Here is a 10,978-nt window from a genome sequence, read left to right on the forward strand (position 1 = left end):
CCGTTCATATTCCCCTTCTGTTCACTTACCTTTTTTTCCACTGTACGGCCGGGTAACTCCGTTAGGGCAGGGATCAGCAGCGTTCTTCCTGGTTCAAAATTGCGGGGGCGTGTGTGCCGGCTTCTTAGTTTCAGTTTGGCTCTGCACTGCAGCCAGGAGGGGACACACGCTGCAGCCAGCATCGAGGAGACACACACAGGATCGGCTATCGGGTAAGTGTCTTTTAATTATTTTATCAAAAATCGGGGAAACACGGTATTTGTCGTATAACCAATGATTATACAATTACATAAAATTAGGCATGAAAAATGTGTTCCAGTATAGAAATGGAATGTAGACAAACTTGACGGGAATATGAATATACAAAAACATGAAAGGTCATTGCGGACTTGTTTAAAAAAGTTGTATGCTCCAGGCATTCCTCCACCAACTTTCCCCCCCCCCCCAGTTTTGAAAGAAAAAGTGCGCCTTATACGGCAAAAAATATGGTACATTTATATTTTATTTATATTTATATTCACTTTAAACTAGACTTGACCCTCAGTTACCTAATGAGACAGTGGATTTAAATGGGCATAGTGCAGAAAAACAAGTTATTTTTGTATGATCACTACTTTGATTTAATGCAATGTTTATGTAGTTAAACTTTGTAAATATTAAAAAGTTTCAATTACAGCAGGTCATATGAGCTGCTGCAGTAAAAAGACCTTACACCTAAATAAATATCTATTTTTTAATATAAAATGCTTTCCTATATACCCCCTTGTTATACTCCCTTTACCCATTTTCAATGCACACTATTTCTTCTATTTGGAAAAAGATCATTGAATACCTTTTAAGTGATCATAAAATTTGGTTGAGAGTGGCCAAACTCAAATTCTAACATTATTGAGGCCATCAGTGTCAGTAAACACTGCAGGGGATGAGTCTATGTTCTGAATGGGCATAGCAAGGGGCAGAAAATTAGCATGGATATTGCCCTGGCACACCCAAACAATCCAATCACCACTTTGATTGCTACTCCAATATGCATTGTCAGGGTTACTGGGCTGCTAACAATAGAAAATTATTTCACCATTGGTAAAGCCCAAACCCAGCATAAAGGATATCAATTTGACCCCCTGCAGTTTGGAGAAATATAGAAGGCATCATCAACACAGTTGTCTGGGACAAGAAAAAAATGTGTGAAACTGGTTGTTGCATAGCTGGAAGTGAATATGGAGCCATGGGCAAAGCTATAGTTTTTAGAGGAGAACTGCATGCACTAAATAAAGCTGTGTCTATCTGCACAAAAGATAATGGATGACAGATAGTACAACCTGTGCTAGGCCACATAATAATATTAATATACAGGTAATATATTACAACCTGGAATTCAACTTTAGTTGTTGCTGGAATGCCTAAAAAAATATTAAAAAACTACAACACCAAATGCATTGCGAAAAATTGTTCTAAACAATTGGGGTAGATTGGTGACCATTAGGATGAAAAACGTCTTTTGCAATTAAGGATGCTTTCTCATTATGAATATAAAATATTCTTTCATTTATTGTGGCAGTTGTAAAAAAACTTTTAATACCTGTTTACAATGCATCAAATTATCTCTGCATTAAAATGAAAAAAATCTACTTGCAGTATAGCTTAGCAAACTTTGACTGTCTTCCTGAACAGGAGCTGAACCACCATTTATTTTACATTTCTTGTCACTGAATTACACTGACAGATGTAATGAATGCTAGTGAGTTATGTCACATATTTCCATCTGATTTAACTAAAGTCTGAGACCAGAATTTTGTGCAATGTTGGAAGACTTTGCTATAGGCCAGAAAAATAGGAAGAGAATACAATATACCCCAATTATTAAAACTGCCCATTGCCAGTACATGCCAGTCAAACGTCTATGCTGCAGCCTCATACATATCTCAGGGGAGAAAGTAATTGGACAGGTCAGAAAATCCTTTCCAGCCACAATCGTTACCCTTAAGATAAATCAGTTCCAGGAATTTCTGCTGCTGTGTGCAGGTGTCTAAGTTACCATGATTAACTTCTTTGGTGAGTGCTAAGTCTTGTGTTATAGCATGACTAAAAGCATGCCACAGGATATTTTACAGATGTGAACTAGAACATTTTGGTATAAAAACAATAGGCCAGAATATATTCAAACCACTGAGAAGAAGTACTAGTCATTCAATATTAGGGGTTCACCATGACCAATGACCAATATTGTTTAAAGCAATGTAAGTATTTGTGTGTATTAAAATATTTTTTGTGCAGTATAGTTTTTATCAGAATGATTATATGACTAAGTTAAAATCCAAATTCATTTTAAGTAAATCCATGCAGAAAATCCCAAAGGGCGTTGGAGCTACAACACATCACATCTATAAATAAAGGGTATATTATGTATGTATTATCTGTATAAAACTAACACAATCATTCTTAAGAAGAGATTGTGCCCTGCAACACCTATCAGCCTTACATCCCAAGGGATTTAAATGTCAGGGAATTTAATGGAACATTTTGTAACTCAAGAAGACATTCAAAGAAATGTTTTCAAGATTGAAGGCACCATTACATTTTTCATGACAATCAATTATAGGATATCCTAGTAAGATAGTGACTTAAAACATTGGCAGACATGTTTACCAAACAACAATATGTAATAGCTGTATGAAAAGAAAAAAACACATATTTCCTAAATTTCTTTTGTTCTTAGAGGAAATTCAGATCATTACAATCTACTGTTTAATATCCTTGACTGCAAATATCAGTGCATTCTGCAAGTTCTTTGAAGCATCACTGCCCTCTTACCAGCAGATGTCAGCAGGCTGAGGAACAAAGCAGCCCTACAAATAGGACCTGATTTAATAAAGATTTCCAATGCTGGAGAGGATACACTTTCATCAGTGAAGCTGGGTGATCCAGCAAACCTGGAATGGATTTCTTCAAAAGATGAGGGCTTTGAGAGCTTTAAAAAATCAGGCCCATAGTATCAAAGCAAGCTTTAGGAATTGAGACCTTTGTCATCATTGTTGCAGAGGTTGTGACAGAGATCTTGTATGTTGGCCTCCAGATTTCCTCTCAGCACACATCTATTTGCTGCTTATTATACTGTTACACGTACTCTTGACAAAGCAGGTACCTTTTATATCTATTCAGCCTTTCTTGGTTTTTTGTTGACTTTTGAACAATATACATATTTATATGAACTAATATTACCTGTATTACATGTTACATATGCTATTTTAAATATATTGATATTGATTATCTGATGTTGGTAGATTGCTAAGTAAACATGTAGGATTATTGCACTCTTTTACTAGCAGTTTTTTTTTCTATCCTGCAAACCTACCACCTAAACCCTTCATTTTGTTGATTAGCACTCAGCAAACCACAAATGTATACAACAGAAAACAAAACAACTTTTTTGCTTTGCATGCTGATGTAAAGTCCACCCATTATATGTAAAAACAGTACCTATTATTACAGTATCTGTAGTGTCTGCTCATATCTGTTCCCCCTCCACCTAGTAAAACCCAGCACTGTTCATCAGGGACAGAGTATGAATGTGCCAGGTCTTACAATGCACTTTTGCAATAAACAGACACATTTGTTGGTACTCTTACAGCTGAATGAAAGAGTATTATATGCCTCCTAAAATGTGATTTAATGAAAAGCAATTGACCTATGTATCCTGCATCCCTTTGATTTGTCACTGAAACAACAAAACAAGCGTGGAAAGAACTAAAGTATTGCCTATTCTACAAAGATATTCTAAAATGTCCTGGATACACTTGTTGGTGGCCCTAGAAAAGGTCATAAATAATTAGATTAGAGTGATTTTTCAAACTAGCTGTTTTCTTTAATTAGTATCACACAGGTCTCCAATTGTGCAATCAGTCATTCCGCCTACTTACCGTAAATAGAGAAAAAAAAAAAGTTACTCTGCTGTTAAGTTAATGTGCCACACTGAACATGGACCAGAGAAAGAAAAGAGTGTTGTCTGATGAGATCAAATACTGTAGAAAATATAGGCAGGAATGTTAGGGCCAAAGGCTAAAAAACTGACCACAAGCAGCTTAATGTAACTGTGACAGTTGGATATATTATTAAGAAGTCCATGCAACTGTTATCAGCTTTACTGGATGCAGCTGCAAGTGGAAAATGAACCTTGGAATGGTCAGTAAGATAGTAAGGAGGATAGAAAAAAACAGGGACAACTTCCGATGAGATACTTAAGTTGAACTCAAAGGTCAAGGTCTATCTGTGTTTTATCCACTGCTTTTTGTTTGACAGTGGGTTCAATGGAAGAAGACCCCAGAGGACAACCAGTACAGTGGTCGCCAACCTTTTCGGAACCACGAACTACTAAAATTACCGGTTCCAGGCCGCGCATGCACGGGGAGCCAGGCGTGACTCAAAGGGGTAGAAACTTCCCCCATATTGATGTCATGATGCCAGAACCTGCCCACTCTCCCATCGCAGGTCTGAGCCTGAGCCGCAGACAATCAAAATTTTCTCGCGGACCACTGGTTGGTGACCGATGAACTTGTATATACTAAAATGCACACTGACAAGCCACAGTGTATGTGAGAGACAATACAGGAGCTTTTTGGCAAGTCATGCTATCTCTTTGTCAATAAAAAGATGAAGTTTTCAAAAAAAAAATACCTACTGTGAAACATGGAGCAGATCTTGTTATGAGGATGCTTTGCTGTGTCTGTTACAGGTTGTTTTTGAGTGTGCAAAGAAAAAGTAAATCACAAGACTATCATTCTGTGTACAGTGAACATCTAAAGTGAGATCTGAAAGCAGTCTGAAGAAAACACCCTTCAAACCTGACAAAGTCTGAGCAGTTTGTTCAGAAAAAGTGGACCAAACCACCTTTAGACGGGTGCAGACGTCTCATGGAGAGCTAAAGGAATCATGTGTTTCCAATGATGACCTCCAAAAGTGGTGCAAAAAAGAACTAGGTTAAGGATGCTATTGTTTTTGTTCATGCTATTTGTTATATTATTATCACTTTAAATATTCTGTTATAAAAAAAGAGACTTGGTTTTGTTAAATCCAGAATAAACAATGATGTGTGGCTATCACTCTTGACAATTTGAAGTTATTTCATTTTTCATGGAATGTACTAACTCATTTCTCCCTAGATGTGCAAACATACACATACCTTAGTGACTGATATTAGAGACATTGGGCCTAATTTAATAAAGCTCTCCAAGGCTGGAGAGGATACACATTCGTCGGTAAATCTGGATGATCCAGCAAACCTGGAATGGATTTCTTCAAAGTAATTTGCTATTTACTAGCAAATGTTTTAAATCCTGGACCCGATCCATTCCAGGTTTGCTGGATCACCCAGCTTCACTGCTGAAAGTGTATCCTCTCTAGCCTTGGAAAGCTTTAATAAATCAGGCCCATTGCTGTTGTGACCTTACCCTCTTCAGTAGATTATGTGTTGACAATTGTTTATAAATGTGCCAACTAAGCTATGCCTCTTTTACCTCCAATATGTTGCTATGACTTATATAGGGTGAGTGTAAAATTTCCCAGTTCATACTGATTTTATTTTCTGTAGCATTTGTCCAGCAGATTTGCTTCCTCCCTACAGACATTGGATTTACACTGTGTCAGTTTTGTTTTCTTTCAAGTTGAAAGAGATGTTTCTGCTGATAAAAGAAAAGGTCAAGAACATATTCTGCTGGGAAGATGGATCAATGAAGTACACTAGAAAAAGTGAAACAAATGTTTGCAATTATACAATATGGTTGATTGATAATCATTTCAAACAAAATGAAATCTAGAAAATGAAACCCAGAAGGAAACAAACCCATGTATTTTCTAGCTTTTTGTCATTGTTGTTTTTTTGTTTTGTTTTGTTTTTACTGCATAAGATCAAGGTAATTTAACACTGTGTTCACATAGGCAGTTATGTAAAGGAGTACTGCTGTGGTTTACCGCTTTCAACCAGTAACCAAACCACTCAAAAGCCCTAAATATCATCAAAATAAATAGTGGTGGTTAAAACCCCTTCCTGTGCAGGCGTTTTGAAGGTAGTGAAGATATGATTCGGTTTTCGCAGTTTCTCAAGATGAACTTCTGCTAAACCACTTCAACAAACTAGAATGGGAATGCTCTCCAATTGCATTGGAAATATTTCCTTCTCACCACTCCTGGGGGAATAGCGGTTAAAACTGAATGCCCAGAAGTAGTTAACCATGTTGTTGTCAACTGGCCATCTGAACAAAGCCGAAGAAACACAAAGAATAAAAAAAAACACACTCTTGTTCGATGTATCAACCAGTGAGATTTCAATGACATGTTGGTCCTCCTGTTAAAGTTAATATGTAGGTATTTCTTTTTTCTTAAATAAGCATGTACAATGTTTTAAAACCCTGCCTGTTTGTATAGTTTGTAATTACATCTTTGTATAGATTATCACATATTCTGTTACCGTTGCTATTATTGTTATTGCTTCTTTTCCAATGCAAGTAGCTAAAAACAAAACTCCACTAAATTTTAAAAAAATATGGAAGTATAGAACAAGCATGCACATATTTTAAATCCATGAGGATTGCAATCATTTAAGAAATAAGGTTTTCACAATATTTCCCTTTGAGAAATTGTAAACCATTGCCTAACCAGGCATACCTGTGGCATAAAACCCCTTGCTATTTCATGACTAAGGAATCCATGATTCCCATACACATGTAGAATTTACATTTGTTTCCTCTTTTTCCTCTAATTCCTCTCCAGCCTTAATTCATTTAAAATAGAATTACATACATTGTGATACATACTTGAACCACAATATGTGTTCCCACACTGCACAGTTGAACCCTGAAGCATTCATCCATATATATATATATATATATATATATATATATATATATATATATATAAATATATATATATTTATATATGCTGATCCACCTTTTCATTGTTTGGATATTATTCCACTATATACAGGTTGTCCCCGGGTTACATACGAGATAAATTGAATTTATATGTAAATTGGAACAGGTACATTATTTTAATAAATGCAATTAGGACAGATGTTTGTATCAAAATATTATAAGGCAGCATGGTGCCAGGTACTGTACAAAATCCTCACTGTGGGTTAATCAGAAACAAAGCAAAAAAAAAATCTTTATGGAGCTTAGACATTCATTAACTTCTACAGTGAGCTGTGCTTTGATATGCAAAAAGAAACAACTGCAAAGTTTTTCTTGGTTAATAAAAAGTTACAAGAGGCTGCAGAAAGAGCTCATACCCCTAAGATCACCCAACCTCAGCTGTGTTTAGCAAAAGATTTCTTCTGCAAGTCATGCAAACCGCCCCCCTCCAAGCCTCTGTTCTGCACAGGAGCGAGAGCGGGGAAGCCCCGTTCGTATCTAGGAGGCGTCCATATGTCAGATGTCCTTAACCCGGGGACTACCTGTATTTCAATACAAATTTTACTCCTAGTATACTACATAATTACTATGGGGTACCTGGCCTTAGTATATCGTCCTCTAACAAGCTATCTATTTTCAATATGGAAATACAGCAGATATAGTCATAAAAGTATACTTGATTGTTTTATTTTATTTTGCTAAGGATGTACATTTGATTACTTATGTTACCATTGCAATGCAAGACTCTTTGTTTTGTTTAATTTCCCTTTGATTACTTGTAAGGTTTGTAGTCACTTATTTCACCTGAACAAGTAAACCACAAAACTCCTTCTTTCCTCTTTGGTTTCATCCACATTACCTTTAGATTGGGATTTGATCATAAAGCTATGCTTCATTGGTACTTAGTACTAGATTAATTAGCTAAGATATTTCCAGAATCCTTACCATTATGTTTCAGGGGATCCGGACGCACAAGTTGTATGAAACATATTTGGTGGTCCTGTCCAATAATTTTGGGGTAAAGATTTTGACTTCATTCACACGATTACCAAAATGTCTATACCAAATACTCCTGAATGTGTTCTGTTTATCATAATCTGTACACCAAACGATTATCTAAATATATGTTATTAGCAGTTTGCATTGCCATAACCAAAGCCTGGAAATTAAAAACCATTAACATTGCAGTTTTATATACCAAGCTCAATTGGAATATGCTCAATGACAAGATGACGTGTCTCAGCAAGGACACTCCGAATGTTTTAGAACTGATGAATCCCTGCATTTCATATTGTGATTCTAAACTCTCTCATATATAGACCCTCTCATATATAGACCCGAGATCCTTTGTTTTTTCCCTTATCCCATCCCACTTAGCCCCCCCCAATGTTGATTCCTTCCCTAGTTTGCCCTGTTATAGCCTTTGGCTGACGTGTTGCACTGTTTCAATGTTATTTTGATATTTATAAAGTTATTTCCTGTCTTCTATTACCATTACCCTACTCCTAAAAATTGAGAAAAAAAATATTGAAGTATAGATTGGGTTTTGAAACTAATTTATCTGTTATACTTTAACTGAATTTACTGAAAAATTGGTCTCATTGGTCCCCTTGACACCCCAAACAATTTAGTTGCAAAACTAAGTTCAGAGTCTTTGAAATTTAATGTTATTTGGAGGCCATAAACTTCAATTTTCAGTTAAAGTTGAAATATAACTATCAAAATTTAAACCCAAACTGGGTGATTTTAACCCATCTATACTGGCAGCAACACCTGCACTTTCTTGTGTAGTCTGATCAGCCCAGTGACTATGAAGAACAGTGGAAACAGGGCACTTTCAGAGGTACATTTGCTATATTTAGATGTGTTTGGAACATTTTAATTTTTATCCATTTTAATCCTACAATAATACATTTGAATTCTGTGTATTAATTAATTTTCTAGAATTGCCTGTTCGTAAACATTTTAAATGAATTAAAAGTTATGAGGAAGCCCCTTTTTATAATACTATCTGATTAAATAATATGCCAACTGGTCCATCTGCTTCTAATAATGCAGTATCATACAAAACAAATCCTGCATATGCATTAAAAACTCTTTTAATTCAGTACTTTTGTCAACAACTAAATGATAATGAGAAGCAGGAAATGGAGCTTTGTTCTCAATCTACCTTCGAGGATTTATTAAAAGCAGTAGATATTTTGCTAATTTAGCCCACTGGCAGGATATCTCACAGGAAAGCTGAATATTTAATAAAAATGCATCTATTAAATGTGTTATCTTTCAATTGCAACACTCTGAAAACCACCAGAGTGATGAAAATTACCTCCAAGCAGATGTCTGAGCCAAGTGCAGGCATAGCACATAGCTAGAGCAGGTATGGGGTCTGAATATGTGCTGTTCTCAGGGGGCACCCACTTCTTGGCACACGCACAGCTAGGGAAAACGCTAAGTAATAATCATTGTTTGGCAAAACCAACTAAGCGGAATATGTAAAACTGGAATAATCAGTTTACATCATACTTTTTAAGTAAGTATGCAGTATCCACTACAGTGCAGTGTGTATCGGTAACTTCAGGATACTTACTGTTTAGATTTGATTTTGTTTGCCATATCCCACATTTTATTAGGGGCTTGATGAAAAGACCAGGCAGATGTAAGCAGAAGTAGCACCAGGCTGTGCAACTTTTTATTATGTAAAGGCTCCAGAGGGAAACCATCACAAGACGGGTATGTAAAGCAGATCACTGTCCATGTTAAAACTTCCCCCATGTTTCTGCCAGTACACAATCTTCACTTTACCAGACCAGCTCCAGTCCCTAATTGCTAGCCGTAGGTCACAAATTAAAAGTATGCAGAACATACAGAATTTAAAAGTAATGCTTTACTCTACATGAGGAGAGGAAGAAGTGACCCATTTGATAATTTAACTCCATAGCCTAATTTAAAGCAGAACTTAAGTTCCACCTTCAAAATGTGGGATCTGGCAGGTATTTATTGCAGAAAGGGACTGGTGTTGGCCCTTGTGCAATAACTATACTTACCTGCACGATCACTGCCCCAATCTGTCAAAAACAAAGCTGAGCTGTGAAGAAAGCCAGAATACCTGGAACATGTTGGCTTTCTCTGTGGCTGCCAGGGCCAAATGAACTGCCACCTACCGACGTACCGAAAGTGAAAGAGAAGAAACTGGTAGTGCCTGCAACAGGGCATGGACAGGTAACTGCAATTAAGAATATGGATCAGCCAGGTATTTAGTTATGTAGGTTTATTTTATTTATTTATTTAGATAAGGTATTTCATTGCATATAGGACATTACCTGTTCTTTCTGCAATAAAGGACTTGCCTGGTCACAATTTTTAATTGTTAAGTTTAGTTCCACTTAAAGTGCCACATGCATATGCTTTCATGAGGTGCAAATGCATATAACATGATGACATCTAGTAAGACCGCACATAGCCAAGACGTTACCAGGAAGGAGCTTAAGTGTTGCAGTGTATGAGGGAGTTGGTCAGACTGAATGCATTGGGTTTGATTTACTGAAAGTATACAGTATGTTCATGTTGTAAAGTAAATTTCTATATCATGAAACAAAATGGGAAGAATATAACATGCATTATTCTCATAAAGATGTGTGCACCTATGTAGCCATTTAGCTTCTTTTGCTGTGCCCATATTATACTATCAAAGGGCCTGACAATACAGTGCTGACAATTGTTAGTTGAAACATGGATTACTGAGACACAAGTGCTCAGTTCAGCATTTTGGAGCATAACAAGTTATATATTTAATTACAAAGCTATACTTAAAACCTTTTCCAAAGCTTAAAACTGTACTCCTGGCAGATTTTACATACACCAGTGAATGCAGAACTGAATCAGTGAATACATCCATGTGAAGAAGTCAGTATACGCCATGAAAATTGTTATATTTTTTCAACGTATTTCAGCAAACATAACATTTTCTCACAAACAGTGCCTATAGGTGGGGTGCAAAAATAAAAACATATTTCTAAAATCACTAAAATATCAATAGTTGTAAAGATATTTACAAAGTTCAATTACCTTTATTTGAT

The sequence above is a fragment of the Pyxicephalus adspersus genome, chromosome 3 (genome assembly GCF_032062135.1).
Source record: "Pyxicephalus adspersus chromosome 3, UCB_Pads_2.0, whole genome shotgun sequence".
In the NCBI taxonomy this organism is placed as follows: domain Eukaryota; kingdom Metazoa; phylum Chordata; class Amphibia; order Anura; family Pyxicephalidae; genus Pyxicephalus; species Pyxicephalus adspersus.